The 12,731-nt window shown below is 40.1% G+C and overlaps 1 protein-coding gene across 4 annotated transcripts in view; it reads left to right on the forward strand.

The window, feature by feature from the left end:
* Positions 1-966: 966 nt before the first annotated feature.
* Positions 967-12,731, forward strand: part of NOTCH2 (notch receptor 2) — a 195,426-nt gene continuing 183,661 nt past the window's right edge. The window contains exon 1 of one of the 4 annotated variants that reach the window (XM_047784862.1): positions 967-1,201. The gene's annotated coding sequence lies outside the window, so the exon portion shown is untranslated. The remainder of the gene's footprint in view (positions 1,202-12,731) is intronic. The other 3 variants (XM_047784861.1, XM_047784857.1, XM_047784860.1) reach the window with 3 other exon arrangements.

Below are 12,731 nucleotides of genomic sequence, written 5' to 3' on the forward strand. Positions count from 1 at the left end.
TTAAAGCCTGGGCATTCAGCCACCTTGCTGTCATTGTCATATATCAGCTGACTTCCTCCATGCCCAATCTCCCAGCTTCTTCTGTTCTTTTCTCTGCTCCTAAATCTTCAGCCACAACCCCAGCAATGAGGGGGAATAAATTTGAACTGTATTCCCAAGAGGAAGTAGACTCATTATGACACCATGACTGATCTCACCAACTGGACCATGGGAAAGAGTGAGGCCAGGAGGAACTGTTTGAATCTGGCCCTTTGAAACAGAGACCCTACCAGAAGTAATGAGGGATTTGTTATAACTACTTTCTTGTTTCACTAACTGATGGATCTCAAACACCTAGAACCATGCCTAACTAGTAGTAGGTGCCCAACAAATATTACCCAGGAATACAGGAAGTTGGGGTTGGCCCAATGAAGAACACAGGAGCCCTAGTAAATCTGGGTAGCAGGAAAGTGGCTTTTAGGAGACCCGAGTGACAGAATCTTCAGAACAGTGGCACACCACTTCTCAGCTACTCTTTGCAGGTTTGCTTCCTTTTTTCCTATTCCAATCAATAAATTCTGTTTACCCTTCATGTGCTTTTTTTCTATTGCATAATTGCTACTTATTCACAAATTCTACTTTCTTATCACACAGTTCTGCTTCCTTATAGATTTGGTTTGTGTGACCCTCCATGGCCACCCCTCCATCATATGACATCCTTTCAAATTCAGTTTCCATGGTTGACTGCCCCATTGTTTCCATGTTTCCCAATTCAGATCCTAGAAGGAGAGAATCTGATGGACCAAACTCATATTTTCTATTTAAGCCCTGGTATTTGGAGGGGCAGCTCTAATGTCAGGGGCCACTTCCTGTCCAATCAGGAGCCATCCTTGGTATAGAAAAATCTAGCTCTGCTTCTCAGAGCAGGGGGCTGTGGGTGGGGCAGTTTCATCTTGAAGAGGAAGTTGGGTGTGGCAGGCACTTTGTTGACATATCCAGTATAGGAGTGCTCCTGGGAGCCCATCTCTCATCTCTGACTTTTTAAGTGAGGACTTCTCATCAGGCATTCCCAGAACACCCAGCCAAATGCAGCTGCCAACTTGCTGAGTTTGGAATTCCTCTTGGCCTGTCATCTCTTTGCACTCTTCCTTCTGGGACTACCTTGGTTTGTCAGGTTATTACCTGTTTGCAGTTGGCTTTTTCTGGACTCTCTTCTGCTTAGGTGAGTTGGCTTCTAACTAGATTGCTTGACTCTTGGACAAGGTAAGTGTTTGGATTCAACTCTGGTTCTGGGTCATAATTTAAGCTTGGATGAAATGGCATCACATCTTGCTTCTTGGCTCCCTTCCTTCAACTCAAATTCACTCTCTCCAAGTTATCTTTTACCTGAGGTTGCCTCCCAGCTCACCAACATACTCCAGAGGGAATGACATCAAGAAGTAGTTGGTGGCAGCAGTGAGAGCAATTTTAGAGGAATGGTTGGGGGTAGAAACCAGATAGTTGAGGAAGTGGAAATAGTGAGTGTAGACTACTCTTCTGAGAAGTTTAGATGAAGAGGAGGGGAAGAAAACATCTACATTTCAAGATCTGTCTGTGTGTGTTTTTAATTTTAAGAGTCTGCTTCTGATTATATAAAAGATAATTTTATAAAACATTTAAAAAATAAAAATCACAAAGAATAAATGTATAATTCCCTAATTTCAGCTATCTACCTAATTATGATACTCATTTTTGAGCACCTACCAAATAGACGAATTCTGCTACTTGCTTTATAGATGGTATTTCTATTTACTGTGTAATATAAAGTTCTAGCTGGGCCAGAAATTAAGACAGCCATGTCTGTGATGTAGAGTAAAACAGTATCCCTTCCCCTCAAGCAATAATTGGTATCCATTGATTTATAAGGGGCTAAGAGTTTGCTGGGGAGAACTCAAATCCTGGCTTCAGGAGGGTTTTGGTAGTGCACAGACATGTCTGGGAGTAGTTCCAGAGGTAAACAGTGGCTGGTAGGTACAGTGGGAGCCCCAGGGAGAGCACAGACTGTTGAGGAAGGAGTCTGCAATAGTAAGGCTGGGCTTTAGTCCTAGAAAGTCATGGCCAGTCTGACTGCTATGCAGCAGGGCCTCACTCAGCTTCCCTGTGTGTGTCTTCCCAGAAGAAAACAAAGACGGGCCTCTGTGTAAGAGAAAGAGCCATTTTATGAAACTCTGAAATGCCCTGGGGCCTATCACTTGTTGGGTAACTAAGTGTAGCATCCAGGAAAAGAGCTTTTCCTTTCTCACTTGGAGAGAGGATGCTGACAGACATCACAGGGGCTATCCAGCCCCAAATTTCCCACAAAACTAGCACCATGGGGCCAGCTGTGATAGCAGAAAAATTTTTGTCTAATTCCTAGCAAGGTAACGACAGTAGTTGACTTCAGTTAGCTCAGTAACATTTTACCTTGAGCATTAAGGCTGAAAAAAATGGACTCTCTTACTTCCTGTTTTTCAAAAGCATCGTTGACTAGGGGAACAATGCAAGTCTCCAAATGAGGCATGGGTGTGGGCTTCTAGCACACAGTGGTACTGTCAGAGCCAGCGTCATACTGTCAGGCTAAGCTAACTATAACAATAAATGATGGCATGACTGATTCAAGAACACAGGTAAGAGCTGCCCGCTAATGACTCAATAACACCTTCTCAATGAAGGTGTTTGCACAAACAATACTTTCACACCCTGAAGAAAACTGAATACCCCACCACTCCACCTCCTAGTACCACCCACCCCAGCTTTCTCTCCAGAGCTTTTATCACCATTTCATGTAACATGATTTTTCTTATTTCTTCTTTTTTTTTTTTTAAATTGTCTGGTGTTCCCACTGTGGCTCAGTTACAAACCTGATTAGTATCCATGAGGATGCAGGTTCAAATCCTGGCTTTGATCAGTGGGTTAAGGATCCAGCATTGCCATGAGTTGTGGCATAAGTTGCAGATGCAACTTGGATCCTATGTTGCTGTGGCTGTGGCATAGGCCTGCAGCTACAGCTCTGACTCAGTCCCTAGGCTGGGAACATATATGCCACAGGTATGGCCCTAAAAATTAACATGAAATAAAGTAATTGTCTTTTTCCTACTCTGCAATGTTAACCCCATGAAAGCAGTGTCCAGATCTATGTGTTTATTGCTATGTTCCCAGAGCCTAGATCAATGTCTGGCACAAGGTATTTAATAGTCACTGAGCTCATCCATTTTGTAAGTTTCTCAAATATTTGGGGAAGGATTAGAAAAATTAAGATTTTTTTAATTAGCATCTGGATTTATAGCCTGAAGGAACTTAGAATATGTTCTTGAATTTATAATAACCCTATAAGGTACATACTACATATGCTTCTTTTACAGATGAGGAAATTGGGGATAAGAGCAAAAGTGACTTGCCCCAGGCCCCAGAGATAATAAGGGCCAAGGCCAGTATAAACTGGTATAATAAGAATAAGTAAGAAGATCCTGTAGGAGGTATTGCTAAAGCTGAGGCAAGAGCTAACAAAAACCTTAATTGATATGGTGGAAATGAGAACAGAAAAAAAAAGAGATGGAAAGGAAAGAAAATGTGAAGATTGTTTAGAAACATGGGAGACAGAATTAAATGCATGACTAGAAGTAGCCCATGAAAATCAAGTGAGGAAAGGGGAATTTCTTCTAAGAGAGAAATAATTTCAATTTCTTTCAGGAAAAAAAGAGATAACAGACCAAGTATATTTAAGCCCTTGCAGCTTTGAGCTTATTTATGGTGAATTATATTAATGTGTATTTCATACTAGGGTTTTAACTGCCAAACAGATGAGAGTAAAATATCTTATGGCAAAGAGAGTCAAAGTTGTGTCATAGAATGGAGAAGATTCTGATAATAGTGTTCGAGGAATGAATCAGGAAACAATGCAACACCTTGGAGAGAGGAAATTTAATTTATTTATTTATTTATTTATTTATTTATTTGGTGTTTTTAGGGCCGCACCAGTGGTATATGGAGATTCCCAGGCTAGGGGTTGAATCAGAGCTGTAGCTGCCAGCCTATGTCACAGCCACAGCAACATCAGACCAAAGCATGTCTGTGACCTACACCAGATCCTTAACCTGCTGAGCGAGGCCAGGGATTGAACCTGCATCCTCATGGATAGTAGTCAGATTCATTCCCACTGAGCCACAATGGGAATCCGAGAGGGAATTCTTACTATTAGGACTAGGTGTTGTTAATCATGAGGTTCCTAGGCAATATAAGAGACCCTTGTAACAGGCCTTAGTTTAGGGAAAAGGAGCTGTAGGATCCAGGTAACAAGGTCAGGCCACCTCCACCTTCCCCTACCCCTGGCCCATCAGCTGGTGTTGTAGACTATGCTGAGATCCTCCGAGGCGTTTTGGAAGGGGGACAAGGGGTGGGTGACTTGATCAGAAGGGCCAGCTAGGATGGTCAGACATACATGGGGAGATGTAGGGAGGGAAACTGAAAAGTGCTATGTATAAGTAGCCTGAAAAGGTGAAATCCATCCCAAGTCACACTGGATTCTGGCTCTGGGGGTGGCAGTGTATTTGTTCATTCAATCAATATTTACCAAGTGTTCTCTATATGCTAGGCACTGTGCCAGGCATTGGGTTAGGTGCTGGGAATCGAGCTCTTAATAAACTATTTCCTGATTTCTCCCCTCTCTTCTGGAGAAAGAACTGGAATGACATCTGGCTCTCATTGGCACAAGTACTGGGCAGGGCTGCATCTGCAAGAGGCAGACTGTGGCTTGGGCAGAGGGGTCAGGTTGGGGACAGCATGGCCTGGCTGATACAATACTTATATTGTCCTGGGAACTTGTGTTTATTTTCTGTGCTCAACGTGGTATTGTTTATTTATATTTGATAAGCAAATTTAACTACTTTATGTTTTCTTATAAGTAATTTCTAGATATACAGTTATGACATCTTTTTGAGGGAGGGAATTTGATTTTCAGTCCTAAAAGCAGCACCGTGCTTAAATTGCTAGGTTTGATAATCACCTAAAACAAGTGTAGCTCAAATTGCTCAATATAAACAGCAGCAAATAGGGCAAAGGGCATGATCCATCACCCCTTTATTACATGGCCAAACCATAAATCACAGCGGGGAAGCCACAGTAAGAGTGTAGGGATTTTAAATCACTGCAAGGGTAGAGGTCAGTGCACAGACAATTTGGAGAGATGATCCCGCCCATAACCCTTTAAGACACTACACTGATAACCACTTAACTCATAAGGGCAACCTGGCAATGAACTTCCTGAGTGTTTGTCCCATTTCACTCTGGCTGCAAGTAGGCCAACGAGATTACTCCTGTTTCCCATGGCAATAATATTCCTTTTAGTTACAGGAAGGGAATTGAAGAAACAGAGCTAGTATAATCAACAACCCTATCTCCTTGACTTATTAAATAGAATGGAGATGAATACTCAAAGAATTATTTGCCAGTGTGGAATCTGTTTTCCCTGGTATCAATGCTATACATACCTGTAAGATTTCTGCAGTAATCTCTCTCTTATATAGACTATAGACTCCCATACAGTATGTAGCCCAGTGTCTTTTCTATCATTGGGAACTCAAAGTATATTAATAGGGAAAAAAAGCTACACCAGCAGAAAAAGGAGAAAAGAATAGCAGAAGAAACAAGAGGAGGAGCCAAAATGAAAGTTCACTTCTAAACCATGTTTAATTATGGCTATGTGATTATAGTATGGGTTCTAGCTGAAAAGATTTCGATCTCTGCTTTACTGTAAACAATGAAGATTTCAGGAGACAGACATTAGAAGCTGCTTTTAAAAGTTTCTAGATCTGTGGTTTGTATTATTTTAGTCTTAGTCTTTTAACTCCTTAAAAATTTAAACTGAAGGGAGATAGAACCGCTGAATAAATGTATGAAAAAGAAAGAATCTTGAGAAATTAAAAAAAAAATTTTAAACCATTCATGACTACAAAGAATTTTAAAGCAGAATCAATCACTGAAATTCAATCTTAACAATTATGAAGTGCCTATTCTATACCAGGCACTTTTCTAATCACTTTGCATGTATTAACTCACTCAAACCTCATCACAGTCTATGAGGTAGGTATCATTATTGTTCCTACTTTACTGATGAGGAAATTGAGGCACAGAGACTTAGTAACTTGTCCAAGATCTTGCAGCTACTGTGTAACAGTCAGGATTCACATCCAGACAGTCTGACTCCAGGGCCCACAGTAGCAGCCATGATGATACATGAGCTCTGCAGACTGAGTTTTCCCAGTAGTTTGTTAAAATGACTCTTAGATGTTTAACTATGTGGCACCCATTTGTTGGATGATTACCTATTACCCTTTGAAATTTGTTAACTCTGCTTCTAAAAGCAACAAGCTTAGATTTTTTAAAAACCATATTTTCTGCCTTCTTTTCCCCAAGAGGTATTTGGATAGTAACCTTTTAAGAAACAAAATAAGAGTAATGTTAGTTTTTTTGAGGACAGAGGGTAGAAGGCCACTCTTACATGAGCTGGGGCAGCATTCTAGAACCTTGTTTTTTTTCTTTTTTTATTGAAGTGTAGTTAATTTACAATATTATATTCATTGCAGGTGTACAATATAGTGATTCATATTTTTATAGATTAAAAGCTATTATGAAATGTTAGCTCTCTTTACTACGCTATAAATTATATCCTTGTAGCTTATTTATTTTATTTTACACATAATAGTGTGTAGCTCCTTATCCCCTACCCTTATTTCACCCCTTCCTCCTTCTTTCTCCCCACTGTAACCACTAGTTTGTTCTCTATAAAAAGGACCTTGTTTCTAATGGGTTTCAGTTGCCCGTATGGCAAGGCAACCTACATGCTAATGAACATTTACTTATTTATATGCATTAAATTCTTTCTATATAACAAAAGTCACCCTTTGTTTTTCTTATCTGCCATTTTTCTTCTCAGTACATAATTTTCTTCCATTTCTCCCAAGTTTAATATAAGATCAGCCTTTTCACATGCTATACCTTTAGGGGAAAATCAAGAAAAAGAAGTGGATGGGAAAGTGTTCAGACTTACTATTTGCTAATTTATGATATTTTAGCATTTTATTAACTCTTACCATGTTATTTTCTCCAGCTTTGGCTAAGACTCTGATGGGGAGGAGACACTCATCTGGAGTGACATTTCTCCTTCTCATTGTTATTTCTTGCATAGGGTATTTAAAAAAAAAAAAAGATTAAAAAAAAATCTCCCTTTGTATAAGGAAAGGAACAGCAAGTATAGCCTTTATATTGAGAATTTTCCTAGAGAACATTATTTTGACCTTCTTCATGAGATAAAAGAGAAGCTAAGGTTATACTCTAAGTTTCAGACAGTGCATTTTGGTTCAAAATATGCTGTGAATTTTAGAACTTTCTATTGTGTCTTATTGATCTGGCGAAGAGACTTTCTTTATTTCCTTAATATGATTAGTCTTGGGTCCTCAAATACATTTCATATGTATTTCAACAAATGAAAATTAGATGCTCAAGGGTTGAGGGGTAAATGAGCCAATGAAAATAAGTCCCTTTTCACTGACAGACTCAGGCAGATGGACCAGTCAGGGACAGTCCTGCTTCTTCCCAGGTGTGGGAGGCCTGAGGGGTAGAGACGGGAGCACCATAAGAGGGTGAGCCCCTCTCTGCAGGTGGAATGCTGCACCACACATTTTGTGTGGTTGGATGATATTCTGAGCCCCAAATCCACCCCATTAGCTTACTCTCTAAGAACAGGCCAAGCAAATGAAAACAGGGTCCACGCTCAGCTAAGTCAAAGCCCAGGGGATTATTAGCATCACAGGCTACACCCACACACTTGGAGCATGAGAGTGTCTGCAAGAGAAGAAGGGAAGGGTGGTGTCACCACTGTCTTTCTTTTTGTGTCCACCAAAATAATAAACAAACCTCCTTTCCTCATTTAAAAGCTTGCTACAAAGAAGGCAAAACCGTTGGGGCATCTTCAAATTACTGTGCCTGGTTTAAAAGCCCCTGTAAAATTAGGCGCTGGCACAAATTTATCAGCTGTTTTTCAGTAAAAAGATACTCAAGCACATTGTTTATTATGAGAATGTGGTCAAAGTGAGAATTTTCTTTTGTTTTATGTGTAGATAGTATATTAAGAAAATAGATAATATATATATTTGCACTCAATGTTAGAGAGTGAATTATTTCTTAGGAAAAGGCTAGTAAGACACTGAACTTTAAAATTTAAGAACAAAATCTCCACTTAAACCAATTTTAAATAATTATATTCTAAGATCAGCGGAGAAAGATACAGAAGTACACTGAGGAAGCTTGTTTTAAATCAAGAAAAACCTCTAGGTAAAAGAGAATAAAATCATATCATCAGCAAAAAAAAGAGAGTTGAAGAGAGTTGAAAGTTATTGTCTCATTAAGATAAAGATCAAATAGTATGAAGGCAAATAAAAGCCTTTCCTTTCCTTTTTTTTTTTTTTTTTTCCCCTTCGGTCAATAGAAATTAGCTTTGTTGCTGGAGATCCTGAATTTTAAACGTAATCAGGCCAGTATAACACTGATGAAGCAGCAATGTCAGAGTATATTCTACTAAGTCAAAGATATGTAAAAATTGTATATATACACAGGGGAACCTGCGTATTCTGCTGTGCTAATAAACAGAGAACTAACTAATTAAAGGTGGATAAAACTGTTGGAGAAAACATTTTCAAAAGGTATTTGTCTTCTCACTTAAAGGCTTAGAGTCATAATAATCTAAGGTCCTTGTATTTTCCTTAAAAAAGGAATGAACATTTGAGAAGACAATTCTGTACCCCTTCAGCAGGAAGAACCTGTCCTTTCACCGTGTGAATAGTTTAACTAGGATCATTGCTCACTGCTCAGAGAGTGGTTTATATAACCTTTGGGTCAACTTGTGTTTCATGGTGCACTAAGCTCATGACACTCACCTCCATAAACTAGAGACAGATTTGTTGTTTATAACACCAAATATTGACTGCAAAGTTTGAAAAACGGAACCTCCCTTATAGAATTACAGAATGTTAGAGCAAAAGAGAACCGAAAGATGATCTTGAATAAACCACCATTTTATAAGTGAAGAGAGTGAAGCGGAGAGTGACTTGCTGATGTCGCACTGAGCTGGGGCACAGCCTGGCCCAGAGCTCAGCCCCCTGACTCTTAGACACACACTGCAGCACCAATTCACAGAGCCTCTCTCTTATTGCTTGGTAAATGAGTGTTCTAGGCACAGGGAACAAAAAAATGAATATAGTACTTGACATCAAGGAGAATAAGGAAAATAGATATTTCAACAGACCCCTCCCTCCAAACACACAAAAAAGCTTTCTGTTATAGTTTGTACATTGTTGCTAGAATGATCTTTCTAAAAATACAAATTGGAACTTCCTATCTGTCCCTGCTGAAAACCCAGCAGTGGTTCCTCAAGGCCTATGAGGTTTCTCCTTGTTCTCTGCCCTCTTATTTCTTCCTGCCAGGCCTTTGCTTATGTTCTCCTCTGCCTGGAGTGCCCTCTTTTTATCATCTGCTAGGAGGGTTCTCTCTCTCTTTCTCTTTGCTGTGCCTGTAGCACGTGGAAGTTCCCAGGCTAGGGATCAAACTCAGGCCACAGCAGTGACCCATACCACAGCAGTGACAATGCCAGATCCTCAACCCACTAAGCCACCAAGGAACTCCACAGGGTTATCTCCTTTGTAACATATTTCCTTAGGTTTCTCTCCTACTATCTCCAATCTCAAAGGTAGAACTGGCCACTCCCTCCTTTGTTTATTGTCCATCCTGTCCTGCCTGTACTTCTCCCACACCACCTGTAGTACTTTGTAATGTTGATTTCTTAAAAATAAATACATGTATTTGCTATTTACATTCATGTCTTTCTCTGCTAATTGAAGGTAAGCTCCTTGCTGGCAGTGTCATTCGCTTTGTACATTTAGAATATAACTCAGCACCTCGCTCCTAAAAACTCCATTGAATGAACTGCCCAAAGAGGCCCTTACAAAGGGCTGCGGCAACATAATGAAAGGAGCAGTGACTAGTGCTTGGAGGAGTCGCTCCAGAAGATAAAGCATAAGCACCAAGTTTTAGTTGATCAGTAACCCACTGAGGCAGAGGGCAGGGGTTGGCTCATATCTGTGGCAAGAATAGAATGCACAAAGGTGCAGCAGTCTGAGGAATGGTAGAAATAGTAGCACATTTGATTAATGCCAATTTTTTGTTGCTAAACTAGATGAGTCTGTAAAAGGCAGTCAAGGCCTGTTGTGGAAGTCCTGGTAATCCAGCTAAAGAAAATAATTTTGGTCTTGGTATAAAGAGGAAAAGAAAGAAGAGCTGTGAAGGTCAGTATTCACGAGTATGAATGATTGGATTTGCTTGTCAAGAGAAAGGGCAATGTAGCAACTGAGTAGAGGTTACTCTAGAGATGGGTGGGACTGGGAGCTCTGAGCCCTGGGAAGACATTGCTGATCTGAGGGTTCAGAGAACTAAGAAAGTTCTTGGCGAGAAGTGATAAGAGCCTGAAGCAAGGCAGCAGAGATGGAGAAAAGAGAATGATTGGAGAAACACAGCGGTGATGAAATGGTGAATGGTGACTAATTGAAGATGAGGGATGAGGAAAAGGGAGGAATTGATTCCAAGCATTTATCTTGAATATTTAAGTTGGATGGCAGTGTCCTGATATGGAATGCAGGAAGAAGAGGTTTTTGAGAAGTAACATTGAGTTTGAGACTCTTGTAAGATATTTTTATGAAGATGTTGAGAAAACAGTTGGAATTATACATCTCATGCTCAGGAAATGGTTTAGGTCTTGAATATATCTAGTTGATAACTGAATCCATAGGAGAGGATGAGAACTTCTGGAGAGTGAGAACTTCAACGTGAGAGTGAGGGAAGAAGGTCTGGGACGAGCCTCTTGGGAAAGGAAGAGAGAAGAGAATGAGACAACAAAGATAAATGGGAAGAAACAGAGAAGTAGGGAGAAATCCAATGTGGAGTCATGGAAGCCATAGAGAAAGAGTTGATTCACAGAAAAGAAAGAGTTAATGGTGTCAAAAGAAAAGAAAGGATGATGAGGATTGAAAGAAAAAAAAGTCCTAGAAAACCATAATATAAGGCTGCAAACATATCATTGAGGGATGGAGGAAGTCCAGCATAAGCTAGCCCCAGCATTGAGCCAATGAATGAGACAAAAGCCTCCTTCTGTTTCCTAGTCCTGTCCTGAGGTTGCCTTAAACTATGATTTATGCTAAATAGCTTCATCTATTTAGGGCTAGTGAAACTGAAGTGGTTTTACTCTTTCTGACAAGAACTTGATAAAGAACTGAGGGACTCTGACATTAATTTTCTTCTTCATTTGTGTGAAATGGGATTGGCCTAAGGATGTAGCTGACTAAAGAATTAAAAATAAACATTTGAAAAGGGGGAGGAAACATAAAGTATTTACTTTTCAAAAAAGAGACCAGCCAAACATCCTAGAGGTCTTCATTCTCCACATAGTCTAGGGTCTATTTATAGGAAAACTATAAGCTAGCATGGCTGATATAGGTTTCAGTGGGCCAGCAAAAATGCAATCACCATATAATTTGTTTCAAATTCCCCAAAACTTTTTTTACTAAGGGACTTAGTATGGGGACTCACTGTTCTATGGACAGTGTTGAGATTGATGGTACAGAAATCGAGAGGCAGCATATAGATATTTTCAGAGCAAATCAAGAATGCTGTGATATCAGATATAGAGAACAAATTTGTGATTGCCAAGGGAGGAGGAGGGAGGGAGTAGGATGGACTGGGAGTTTGGGATTAGCAGATGAAAACTATTACGTTTAGAATGGATAAGCAATGAAGTCCTGCTGTATAGCACAGAGAACTACATCCAGTCTCTTGGGATAGAACATGATGGAAGATAATATGAGAAAAAGAATGTATACATACGTTTGCGCCCCTTCGCTATACAGCAGAAATTGGCACAACATTGTAAACCATCTATAATTTTTAAAAATAAGAAAGAAAGAATGCTGTGACATATAAGGTCATCATGGCCTGAGGTCACAAAGCAGGGCACGGATGGGTTTGGGTGTTTTGGAAGTCACACAGCAAGTCACGTAAGGGTATGACCTGGGCATTAGCCCTGTGCAAGAGGACCGGATAGCAGACCACAATAGTTCAGAAATTTTTAAAAAACTAAAATAAACAAAAAACCTCCACAGATAGTTTGAGAAGCACAGTTTCAGATCACAACCCACTTGTAAGTTAAGATTTCTAATAGTGTGAGATATAGGCTAGTTGACAGAGAGCTTGAGTACACCCCAAAAAGGTAGCTATGAAGTGTGAGGAAAGAGAAGGCAGTGTAAAAGATGTGAATCGGTGATGGAAATGTCCGAAATAACCTTCTAAAAATACCTTCTGGGAGTTCCCGTCGTGGTGCAGTGGTTAACGAATCTGACAGGAACCATGAGGTTGCAGGTTCGATCCCTGGCCTTGCTCAGTGGGTTAACGATCCAGCATTGCCGTGAGCTGTGGTGTAGGTCACAGACGAGGCTCGGATCCCGCGTTGCTGGGGCTCTGGTGTAGGCTGGCAGCTACAGCTCCGATTAGACCCCTAGCCTAGGAAACTTCATATGCTGCGGGAGCGGCCCAAGAAATGGCAAAAAGACAAAAATAAATAAATAAATACATACATACATAAATACATAAATAAAAAGACCTTCTAGGTTAAAAGTAACCTAGCTTATTTTATTTTC

Source organism: Phacochoerus africanus, chromosome 6, assembly GCF_016906955.1.
Source record: "Phacochoerus africanus isolate WHEZ1 chromosome 6, ROS_Pafr_v1, whole genome shotgun sequence".
In the NCBI taxonomy this organism is placed as follows: Eukaryota; Metazoa; Chordata; class Mammalia; order Artiodactyla; family Suidae; genus Phacochoerus; species Phacochoerus africanus.